Source organism: Lissotriton helveticus, chromosome 2_1, assembly GCF_964261635.1.
Source record: "Lissotriton helveticus chromosome 2_1, aLisHel1.1, whole genome shotgun sequence".
NCBI lineage: Eukaryota > Metazoa > Chordata > Amphibia > Caudata > Salamandridae > Lissotriton > Lissotriton helveticus.
In genome coordinates this window covers 597,071,493-597,084,048 of record NC_136059.1, presented here as the reverse complement: position 1 = coordinate 597,084,048, position 12,556 = coordinate 597,071,493, and positions in this window count along the sequence as shown.

Genomic DNA, 12,556 nt, shown 5'->3' with positions numbered 1-12,556 from the left:
CAGCAACCATCCCCAAGTGTTTCCAGCTGGGACGCTCTCCCTGCAGGCTCCTCCCTCTACATCCCAGCTAGTTTATCTACAGCTGAAGAGTCCCGCTGCGCAGGAGCGCGCGGGAGGGCGCCGGGAGAAGCCCGGGACAAGGGCGGGACCGACTGTGACCGACAGAGACCGAATGAGGCTGGGCTGGGCCACCTCCCTTTAGTATTTTTTATTTCTTAAATACTGATTGAGTGTCTGCTATATTTTGCTCACTATTGGATTATATTGTACTTCTCTTGTATTCTTGTTTTTTTCTATTTTTCACATCTTGTTAATATTTGCTCATTTGCAAGGTCTTATTGTCTATTGCTCTTTATAACAAGATGACTACTAAGAAATTAAGATCTGGAAGAGTAGTAGTCGGTAGAGCTTGCTCCAAAACTAAATCTAATCCTTTGCATAATAGAAATGGGCCAGCTCTACAAGTAAAAAGTACATGTCAATTATACTCCTTATGGGATAAGGGTAAAGATAAAGTAGATCGAGAAGGGGCCCCCACTGAAAATATTAATAATAGTTTTAAAGAACTGGAGAGAGACTCCTCTGTCACTAAAAGAGACAGTACTATATCAGGTATTATTGCCCTATCTCAGTCTGAAGACATATTTTATAAGAACAAAGAAAAAGATCTTCCTCTTCGTTCAGAAGTTCAAAAATTTGCAACTAATGTTGTCGAACAAGATAATTCTTCTGATCCCCCTGTTGTAGCAGTAGTTCATAGTTCTTTTCCTTTATTTAAGGATGCTCAAAAAATGTATACTGCTCTTTCTACCTCGTTACATATTTCCCCAGAGGACTATACTCTTCCTGATATAAATATTGAGTCCCAGAGAGGCCTAACTAAAACTAAAGCCCAAATCTCTACTACTTACCAGAATATTGCAGCTACTCCTGTGCTACATCTTTTTAGCAGTACACCTTCAAAAAATTCTGAGTTCTCTACCCCTGAAATGAACTTATTTTCTAGCCCTACTCATGCCCAAAATAAAGACTGCCAAAGTTTTTATACACGAGAAGATAATGTAATATCTAATTCTTTAACCTCTTTGGAACGGCTTATCTCATCAATTTTACAGCTTTTGGAAAAATTAGTGAATGGGTCAGATAATGTATTCGATACAGTAACTTTGATCTTAAAGGCTCTACTGAATCATAACACAGGATCGGACGATGTCACTTATTCAAAAGCAACCACTCCTCCTAAAAAGTTAAGTAAGGAAGGAAATAAGGAAATAAAGGACAAAACAATTTCTGATGTACTTCTTATATCTGAGCCCCCGGTTAAAACTAATATTGCTCCTGCAGTTCTTATTAAAACTCTTACCTGCAGGAATGAGAACCCAATTAATAATAATTGCGTTGCTTCTATTAGCCAAGAGATCAAGGTATTTCCACCTACGGAGGAAAGCGAGTCTAACATTTTACCTCCTGTTTTTCCTATTTTTATTTCCCAACCAAATAAAGAAATACAAAATCTTCCAGTTTTTGCAGAAAAAGTTTCTCCGTTAAAAGAGAAAAAACCCGAAATAATAGTATTAAAAAAACAACGTTGTAAAAAAAGAAAACTAAATCGTAGATTCTATAAAAAAAGGCAAAGGAGAATTACTTTTGATAATGATAAAGATCTTTCTTTGAATAATTCCATTTCTGTGGATGTGGACTTAAATTCATCCCATGAGCATGTGGAAAGTCCAAAGGTGATTCCCACAGTATTACAACTAGAACTACCAATTTCTACAAACCAACAATATACTAAAGATCAGATTATAGTAACTAATGATCAAAACTTAATTTCACTCCCTAACTCTAATCCTAAAGCATCTCTTAATCCCTTGGCTACTCCATTTTCAGAACTAGTTGCATCTACAATTACATCTAAGACAGTGTCTAAAATTAGAGAAAACGTAGACACACTTTTCCTTGATTTTATACCTATTTTTGATCCGGACCTTATTTTAAATAGATCTGCTTTAGTTAAATGCTTTCATGAAATAGAAAGCTTAAAACTAATTCAATCGGCAGACATAGATGTTGTAACTTTAATAAATTCGGAAAATGGAAAGATAGCACGTGTAAAATTTTATTCCAAACTGGTAATAAATCATATCTTACATTGGGCAGAAGACTTTCAAAAAAGAGGAATTGATGTCGATCCTTTTATTTCGATTAAAATAGAAAGTCAAAATCGCCAAAAAATTTTAATCTATCAGGGCACTAAATCATATCCCTCAGGTAGTCTTCCTGTAACGACTGAAGAGTTAAAAATACGTGTATCAAATAATAAGCGACAGGTGATAGTAAACAATCCGATCCCTATAAAACAAATGAAGGTAAATGATGCCGATTTGGAGTGGAGTTGGTTGCCTGCCACTCTGTCAGATAAATCAGGTTTTACATCAAGACTAAATTCGGATTTTTAACGTTAACCAAAAAATAATATCATGGAACACTGCTGGATTAATCCAGAGTGCTGAAAAACTGTCATTCCTATACTCTTTAGAGGCAGACATTATCTGCTTACAGGAAACTTGGGTGTAGGGAACCTTCCGACACTAAAAGATTATTATGTGTTGGAGAGTAATGCTACTCCCTCTACAAGAGGCCGTGCGAAAGGAGGGCTAGCTTGTCTTTTGTCAAATAAAGTCAATTGGAATTATACCCATTTCTCAGACTCAAACAAATTATTTCAGGCAATAACTCTAATAAATTTTGCCAACGATGGTTCCAATAAATCACTCGTAATAATAAATGCATATTTACCTCCTGATTCAAATTATAATAATGGAATTAAAAAGATCTGTTCCTTTATATTAAATCTACAGGAATCTACTGTCCCCCCCTATATTTTATTACTGGGTGACTTAAATGGTAAAATATCTAATAGTGCCTTAGAGCTATTTAGAGATAGAGAAAAAGAGGAAACGTTCCAGATACCTAAAGCTATATTCCCAAAGAATATTAAAACAAACAAAAGAGGGAAATTGATTTTGGAGAGTTTAGCCGAGGCCGATTGTTTAATAGTCAATGGAAGGTTTCCCTCCGATAATCCTGCTCACCTTACACATAAAACAGGGAACGGCGGTTCGATCCTGGATTATGTGATAGTTGACAGTACTTTTTTTGGCTTCTTAAAGGACCTATCTGTAATAGTTACTGATCTTAGTGATCATAATGTTTTATTTGTAAACTTGAATGTAGCATTTCCTCAAAGGGATTCATGGATCATTGGGGATGACTTATTGAATCTCAATACTAAAAAAAGGAAATGATATTGGAACTTAAGGTCCATTAGAAATTTGACTAATATATTAGAATATACCGCAAAGAACTTAAACCTTTGGGAAGGAAGAGAGCTATTCTGCTTGCAAATTTTTAAATCTAAAGCGCAAAAGCCCTTATCAGCAAAGATAATTCCAAAAATCCCCCCTGAGGTACGTCACCTAAATATAGAAATAAATAAACTCGTTAGAGCCCAATATCTATCCTTTATTCCTGGGCGTAGACAAAGAATTTCCCTTTTGAGAAGAAGAAGAAATAGGATTAAGGCTAGATTAAAACGCGAGAAAGAAGATGCTCTCTGGATCAAACTCCGTGAAGCATCAAAGAGTGGGCAGTCAAAAACCTTTTGGTCACTAATTGGGGAGGGCTGCGGGGTAAGAAGCAGACCCTCTCCGATATCTATAAATGAGCAGACCTGGGTCGATTTTATCCAATGCCTTTACAGCAGTAATGGTGAGAAGTTTGATTCTGTCAAATTACAGGAAGATTTGTCTCCATATGATCCTCCTTCTGAACTGGAAATTGTTGGTGCAATTAAAGCATTGCGCTCTTCTGGTGCATTAGGCCCAGATGAAATTCCAATTTCAGTATTAAAATCTCATAGTATCCTATGGGGGAAAATCTTATATCCAGTTTTTAAAGTTTGCTATACAGAGGGCATCGTTCCATATTCTTGGAAAGGGAGTTTGCTAATCCCTCTCTATAAAAAAGGGGCTAGAGATTTGCCGCAAAATTATAGACAAATAGCTCTCCTAGATGCCATAGGCAAGGTTTTTACTAAATGCCTATTGAATTCCTTGAATGATTGGGTGTCTGTGTCTGCAATACTACCATTAGAGCAGACTGGCTTTAGGAAACAGCATGGTACTTTGGATAACCTAACTGCTCTTCAAATTTTGGTTGAAAAATATGCTACTGTCCGTAAGGGGAGCCGTTTACGGGGCGTTTATCGACTTCTCTACGGCCTTTGATAAGGTAGACAGATCTTTTTTATGGAGCAAGTTGATTAATTTAGGGATACCTTCCAGCTTACTGAAACTAGTTATTGCACTCCACACAGATACCTGGAGCAGAGTTTTAATGGGTGGTGAGAGAGGACTATCTAAGGTTATACCCACAAACAATGGACTTAAACAGGGCTGCCTACTGGCTCCATTATTATTTTCTTTATATATTGCTGACCTCCCCAAGGCTCTATCGTCATCTAGCAATGGTATTGCACCAGTTTTGGGGGGATCGCAAATTACGTGCTTAATGTACGCTGATGACATCTTAATTTTGGACCTTACTCCAAAAGGCTTGAATTGTCGACTACAAGCTTTATTCTCTTACGCTGAGGCTCATTTTTAAAAAATAAATACTTCAAAAAGTAAAATAATGTGCTTTCAGGGAAAGAGAAAGTCCAAATATGAAAATTATTGTTGGACGGTTGGGGGAGAAAGACTAGAAGTAGTCACCTCTTATCCCTTCCTTGGGAAGATAGTCATGAATAACTTAAACGAAAAAACCCATACTGAGACCAATAGTAGGAAAGCTCTGGCTCAAGGGAAGAGTCTTATCTCTCTTTACAAAGCGACAGGTAAAAGGCATTTTTCCATATTGCTCGAGGTTTTTCGAGCAAAAATCCCGGCATCCCTAATCTATGGCCTAGAAATAGTGGACATGGTATGCTGGAATTTTTTGGATTCTACCGAAGGAAAAATACTTCGTAACCTAGCTTCTGTAAATACGGCAAATTCTACGTCTTCGTTAAGACAAGAATTTGGACTGCACAGCTCTCGGGCACAGGCAGCTGCGAATGTGGTGCGGTGGGTTTTTAATATCGCTGGAGGAATGCCCGGTACATTGAGGTATCAAATAAAAAATGAGTTGCTGGGTTCCTTTAATGCTTACTCCTCAATTGTAAGGAATTTTAGACAGGCGATCGCTTTATTGCAGCTAGATGAACAAAGCCTCTTCTCTCTGTCTATAGTCCAATTAAAATTATCTCTGAAGACTGCGTCTTGGGAGGTGAGTTGTAGAATAGATAGTAGGACAAATAAAGTAAAAAGAGGAATGTTATCTATCGGTAATTTTTATGAATTTAAAAAACCTCAGCCATATTTATGTTGGAATCTCCCGCATGGAGTCAGGCGATTTATCCTTTTGCTAAGAAACAACTTGCTCCCTCTGAACTGTCTACTGTCAAAATGGTATGGTGGATCTGATATTTGTGATCTTTGTAATCTCAATTCCCAGGATTTATACCATGTTGTTTTTGTTTGTCCAGCACTTATGGCTTTTAGGCGTAAATGGTTAAAACCTATATGCCTTTAATTGGGCATTTTTACTGCCTTTGATTTTTCTGCAGCAATGTTGAAACCCCCAAATGAAATGTTTTGTTTTAAATTGTTTAATTATTTTAAATGCTTCTTACTATTGTATTGATATTTTTATTCATTTTGAAGAAATTCTGCTGTTTTTTTGTTTGTTAAATTGATATGTGGATCTCAATTGAGTTCCGTTATCATCAATAAATAAATGTGATGGTTTAATATTGTGCCTGGAGTGGTAAATGGCTTTTGTCATTTTACATCTCTGCGTGGATAGCACTGTGCTAATCCTATGCTTAAAGACTTTGCTGTACAAATGGCAAAAGACTTTGTCCATTTCTATCTCGGCGTGGATAGCACTGTGCTAATCCTATGCTTAAAAACTTTGATAGAAAAGCAGACATTTGAGGTGAGCAAAATTAGAGTGTCACTGGTGTTGAGGGTACTCTATACAGGAGCTGCCTTCCACCTAAACTTGGGAGCTACCCAGAGTTCTCTCCTTCTTTTTTGCATAATTTATGCGTCACTCTATGCCTGCAAGGATATTGTTTTGACTTATACTGGGTGCTCCCTTGTGTCTAGACAAAGCTAAACATCTCTGAAGAGCTGTAATGACAGTGAAGCACGTGTCAGGGGTTGCTTTTACTCATTTCAGGTTGACTTGGATGGTATTTTACCAATCCAAAGCTGTAATGTTGTTCCTGGAGTGGTAAATGGCTCTTGTCATTTTACAGCTCGGCGTGGATAGCACTGTGCTAATCCAATGCTTAAAGACTTTGCTGTACAAATGGCAAAAGACTTTGTCCATTTCATTCTCGGCGTGGATAGCACTGTGCTAATCCTATGCTTAAAAACTTTGATAGAAAAGCATACATTTGAGGTGAGCAAATTTAGATTGTCGCTGGTGTTGAGGATACTCTATACAGGAGCTGCCTTTCGCCTAAACTTGGGAACTACCCAGAGTTCTCTCCTTCTTTTTTACATAATTTATGCGTCACTCTATGCCTGCAAGGGTATTGTTTTGACATATACAGGGTACTCCCTTGTGTCTGGACAAAGTTAAACCTCTCTGAAGAGCTGTAATGACAGTGAAGCACATGTCAGGGGTTGCTTTTATTCATTTCAGGTTGACTTGGATGGTATTTTACCAATCCAAAGCTGTAATATTGTGCCTGGAGTGGTAAATGGCTTTTGTCATTTTACATCTCTGCATGGATAGCACTGTGCTAATCCTATGCTTAAAGACTTTGCTGTACAAATGACAAAAGACTTTGTCCATTTCTATCTCGGCGTGGATCGCACTGTGCTAATCCTATGCTTAAAATTTTTTGATAGAAAAGCAGACATTTGAGTTGAGCAAATTTAGAGTGTCGCTGGTGTTGAGGGTACTCTATACAGAAGCTGCCTTCCACCTAAACTTGGGAGCTACCCAGAGTTCTCTCCTTCTTTTTTGCATATTTTATGCGTCACTCTATGCCTGCAAGGATATTGTTTTGACTTATACTGTGTGCTCCCTTGTGTCTAGACAAAGCTAAACCTCTCTGAAAGCTATAATGACAGTGAAGCACGTGACTGGGGTTGCTTTTACTCATTTCAGGTTGACTTGGATGGTATTTTACCAATCCAAAGCTGTAATATTGTGCCTGGAGTGGTAAATGGCCTTTGTCATTTTACAGCTCGGCGTGGATAGCACTGTGCTAATCCTAAGCTTAAAGACTTTGCTGTACAAATGGCAAAAGACTTTATCTATTTCTATCTCGGCGTGGATAGCACTGTGCTAATCCTATGCTTAAAAACTTTGATAGAAAAGCATACATTTGAGGTGAGCAAATTTAGATTGTCGCTGGTGTTGAGGATACTCTATACAGGAGCTGCCTTCCTCCTAAACTTGGGAACTACCCAGAGTTCTCTCCTTCTTTTTTGCATAATTTATGCGTCACTCTATGCCTGCAAGGGTATTGTTTTGACTTATACTGGGTGCTCCCTTGTGTCTGGACAAAGCTAAACCTCTCTGAAGAGCTGTAATGACACTGAAACACGTGTCAGGGGTTGCTTTTACTCATTTCAGGTTGGCTTGATTGGTATTTTACCAATCCAAAGCTGTAATATTGTGCCCGGAGTGGTAAATGGCTTTTGTCATTTTACATCTCTGCGTGGATAGCACTGTGCTAATCCTATGCTTAAAGACTTTGCTGTACAAATGACAAAAGACTTTGTCCATTTCTATCTCGGCGTGGATCGCACTGTGCTAATCCTATGCTTAACAATTTTGATAGAAATGCAGACATTTGAGGTGAGCAAATTTAGAGTTTCGCTGGTGTTGAGGGTACTGTATACAGGACCTGCCTTCCACCTAAACTTGGGAACTACCCAGAGTTCTCTCATTCTTTTTTGCATAATTTATGCGTCACTCTATGCCAGCAAGGATATTGTTTTGACTTATACTGGGTGCTCCCTTGTGTCTAGACAAAGCTAAACGTCTCTGAAGAGCTGTAATGACAGTGAAGCACATGTCGGGGGTTGCTTCTACTCATTTCAGGTTGACTTGGATGTTATTTTACCAATCCAAAGCTGTAATATTGTGCCTGGAGTGGTAAATGGCTTTTGTCATTTTACAGCTCGGCGTGGATAGCACTGTGCTAATCCTATGCTTTAAGACTTTGCTGTACAAATGGCAAAAGACTCAGTCCATTTCTATCTCGGCGTGGATAGCACTGTGATAATCCTATGCTTAAAAACTTTGATAGAAAAGCATACATTTGAGTTGAGCAAATTTAGAGTGTCACTGGTGTTGAGGGTACTCTATACAGAAGCTGCCTTCCACCTAAACTTGGGAGCTACCCAGAATTCTCTCCTTCTTTTTTGCATATTTTATGCGTCACTCTATAACTGCAACGATATTGTTTTGACATATTCTGGGTGCTCCCTTGTGTCTAGACAACGCTAAACCTCTCTGAAAGCTGTAATGACAGTGAAGTATGTGGCAGGGGTTGCTTTTACTCATTTCAGGTTGACTTGGATGGTATTTTACCAATCCAGAGCTGTAATATTGTGCCAGGAGTGGTAAATGGCCTATGTCGTTTTACAGCTCGGCGTGGATAGCACTGTGCTAATCCTATGCTTAAAGACTTTGCTGTACAAATAGCAAAAGACTTTATCTATTTCTATCTCGGCGTGGATAGCACTGTGCTAATCCTATGCTTAAAAACTTTGATAGAAATGCAGACATTTGAGGTGAGCAAATTTAGTGTCGCTGGTGTTGAGGGTACTGTATACAGGAGCTGCCTTCCACCTAAACTTGGGAACTACCCAGAGTTCTCTCCTTCTTTTTTGCATAATTTATGCGTCACTCCATGCCTGCAAGGATATTGTTTTGACTTATACTGGGTGCTCCCTTGTGTCTAGACAAAGCTAAACGTCTCTGAAGAGCTGTAATGACAGTGAAGCACATGTCGGGGGTTGCTTCTACTCATTTCAGGTTGACTTGGATGGTATTTTACCAATCCAAAGCTGTAATATTGTGCCTGGAGTGGTAAATGGCTTTTGTCATTTTACAGCTCGGCGTGGATAGCACTGGGCTAATCCTATGCTTTAAGACTTTGCTGTACAAATGGCAAAAGACTCAGTCCATTTCTATCTCGGCGTGGATAGCACTGTGATAATCCTATGCTTAAAAACTTTGATAGAAAAGCAGACATTTGAGTTGAGCAAATTTAGACTGTCGCTGGTGTTGAGGGTACTCTATACAGAAGCTGCCTTCCACCTAAACTTGGGAACTACCCAGCGTTCTCTCTTTCTTTTTTGCATAATTTATGCGTCACTCTATGCCTGCCAGGGTATTGATTTGACTTATACTGGGTGCTCCCTTGTGTCTGGACAAAGCTAAACCTCTCTGAAGAACTGTAATGACAGCGAAACGTGTTGGGGTTGCTTTTACTCATTTCAGGTTGGCTTGGATGGTATTTTACCAATCCAAAGCTGTAATATTGTTCCTGGAGTGGTAAATGGCTTTTGTCATTTTACAGCTTGGCGTGGATAGCACTGTGGTAATCCAATGCTTAAAGAATTTGCTGTACAAATGGCAAAAGACTTTGCCCATTTCTATCTCGGCGTGGATAGCACTGTGCTAATCCTATGCTTAAAAACTTTGATAGAAAAGCAGACATTTGAGGTGAGCAAATTTAGAGTGTCGCTGGTGTTGAGGGTACTCTATACAGGAGCTGCCTTCCACCTAAATTTGGGAACTACCCAGAGTTCTCTCCTTCTTTTTTGCATAATTTATGCGTCACTCTAAGCCTACAAGGGTATTGTTTTGACTTATACTGGGTGCTCCCTTGTGTGTGGACAAAGCTAAACCTCTCTGAAGAGCTGTAATGACAGCGAAACACGTGTCAAGGGTTGCTTTTACTCATTTCAGGTTGGCTTGGATGGTATTTTACCAATCCAAAGCTGTAATATTGTTCCTGGAGTAAATGGCTTTTGTCATGTTACAGCTTGGCGTGGATAGCACTGTGCTAATCCAATGCTTAAAGACTTTGCTGTACAAATGGCAAAAGACTTTGTCCATTTCTATCTCGGCGTGGATAGCACTGTGCTAATCCTTTGCTTAAAAACTATGATAGAAAAGCAGACATTTGAGGTGAGCAAATTTAGATTGTCGCTGGTGTTGTGAGTACTCTATACAGGAGCTGCCTTCCACCTAAACTTGGGAACTACTCAGAGTTCTCTCCTGTTTTTTTTGCATAATTTATGCGTCACTCTATGCCTGCAAGGGTATTGTTTTGACTTATACTGGGTGCTCCCTTTTGTCTGGACAAAGCTAAACCTCTCTGAAGAGCTGTAATGACAGCGAAACACGTGTCAGGGGTTGCTTTTACTCATTTCAGGTTGGCTTGGATGGTATTTTTCCAATCCAAAGCTGTAATATTGTGCCTGGAGTGGTAAATGGCTTTTGTCATTTTACAGCTCGGCGTGGATAGCACTGTGCTAATCCTATGCTTAAAGACTTTGCTGTACAAATGGCAAAAGACTTTGTCCATTTCTATCTCGGCGTGGATAGCACTGTGCTAATCCTATGCTTAAAAACTTTCATAGAAAAGCAGACATTTGAGTTGAGCAAATTTAGAGTGTCGCTGGTGTTGAGGGTACTCTATACAGAAGCTGCCTTCCACCTAAACTTGGGAACTACCCAGAGTTCTCTCCTTCTTTTTTGCATAATTTATGCGTCACTCCATGCCTGCCAGGGTATTGATTTGACTTATACTGGGTGCTCCCTTGTGTCTGGACAAAGCTAAACCTCTCTGAAGAACTGTAATGACAGTGAAACATGTGTTGGGGTTGCTTTTACTCATTTAAGGTTGGCTTGGATGGTATTTTACCAATCCAAAGCTGTAATATTGTTCCTGGAGTGGAAAATGGCTTTTGTCATTTTACAGCCTGGCGTGGATAGCACTTTGGTAATCCAATGCTTTAAGACTTTGCTATACAAATGGCAAAATACTTTGTCCATTTCTATCTCGGCGTGGATAGCACTGTGCTAATCCTATGCTTAAAAACTTTGACAGAAAAGCATACTTTTGAGGTGAGCAAACTTAGATTGTCGCTGGTGTTGAGGGTACTCTATACAGGAGCTGCCTTCCGCCTAAACTTGGGAACTACCCAGAGTTCTCTCCTTCTTTTTTGCATAATTTATCCATCACTCTATGCCTGCAAGGGTATTGTTTTGACTTATACAGGGTACTCCCTTGTGTCTGGACAAAGCTAAACCTCTCTGAAGAGCTGTAATGACAGCGAAACACGTGTCAGGGGTTGCTTTTACACATTTCAGGTTGGCTTGGATGGTATTTTGCCAATCCAAAGCTGTAATATTGTGCCTGGAGTGGTAAATGGCTTTTGTCATTTTACATCTCTGCGTGGATAGCACTGTGCTAATCCTATGCTTAAAGACTTTGCTCTACAAATGACAAAAGACTTTGTCCATTTCTATCTCGGAGTGGAGAGCACTGTGCTAATCCTATGCTTAAAAACTTTGATAGAAAAGCAGACATTTGAGGTGAGCAAATTTAGAGTGTCGCTGGTGTTGAGGGTACTATATACAGGAGCTGCCTTCCACCTAAACTTGGGAACTACCCAGAGTTCTCTCCTTCTTTTTTGCATAATTTATGCATCACTCTATGCCTGCAAGGATATTGTTTAGACTTATACTGGGTGCTCCCTTGTGTCTAGACAAAGCTAAACGTCTCTGAAGAGCTGTAATGACAGTGAAGCATGTGACAGGGGTTGCTTTTACTCATTTCAGGTTGACTTGGATGGTATTTTACCAATCCAAAGCTGTAATATTGTTCCTGGAGTGGTAAATGGCCTATGTCATTTTACAGCTCGGCGTGGATAGCACTGTGCTAATCCTATGCTTAAAGACTTTGCTGTACGAATGGCAAAAGACTTTATGTATTTCTATCTCGGCGTGGATAGCACAGTGCTAATCCTATGCTTAAAAACTTTGATAGAAATGCAGACATTTGAGGTGAGCAAATTTAGAGTGTCGCTGGTGTTGAGGGTACTATATACAGGAGCTGCCTTCCACCTAAACTTGGGAACTACCCAGAGTTCTCTCCTTCTTTTTTGCATAATTTATGCGTCACTCCATGCCTGCCAGGGTATTGATTTGACTTATACTGGGTGCTCCCTTGTGTCTGGACAAAGCTAAACCTCTCTGAAGAACTGTAATGACAGTGAAACATGTGTTGGGGTTGCTTTTACTCATTTAAGGTTGGCTTGGATGGTATTTTACCAATCCAAAGCTGTAATATTGTTCCTGGAGTGGAAAATGGCTTTTGTCATTTTACAGCCTGGCGTGGATAGCACTTTGGTAATCCAATGCTTTAAGACTTTGCTATACAAATGGCAAAATACTTTGTCCATTTCTA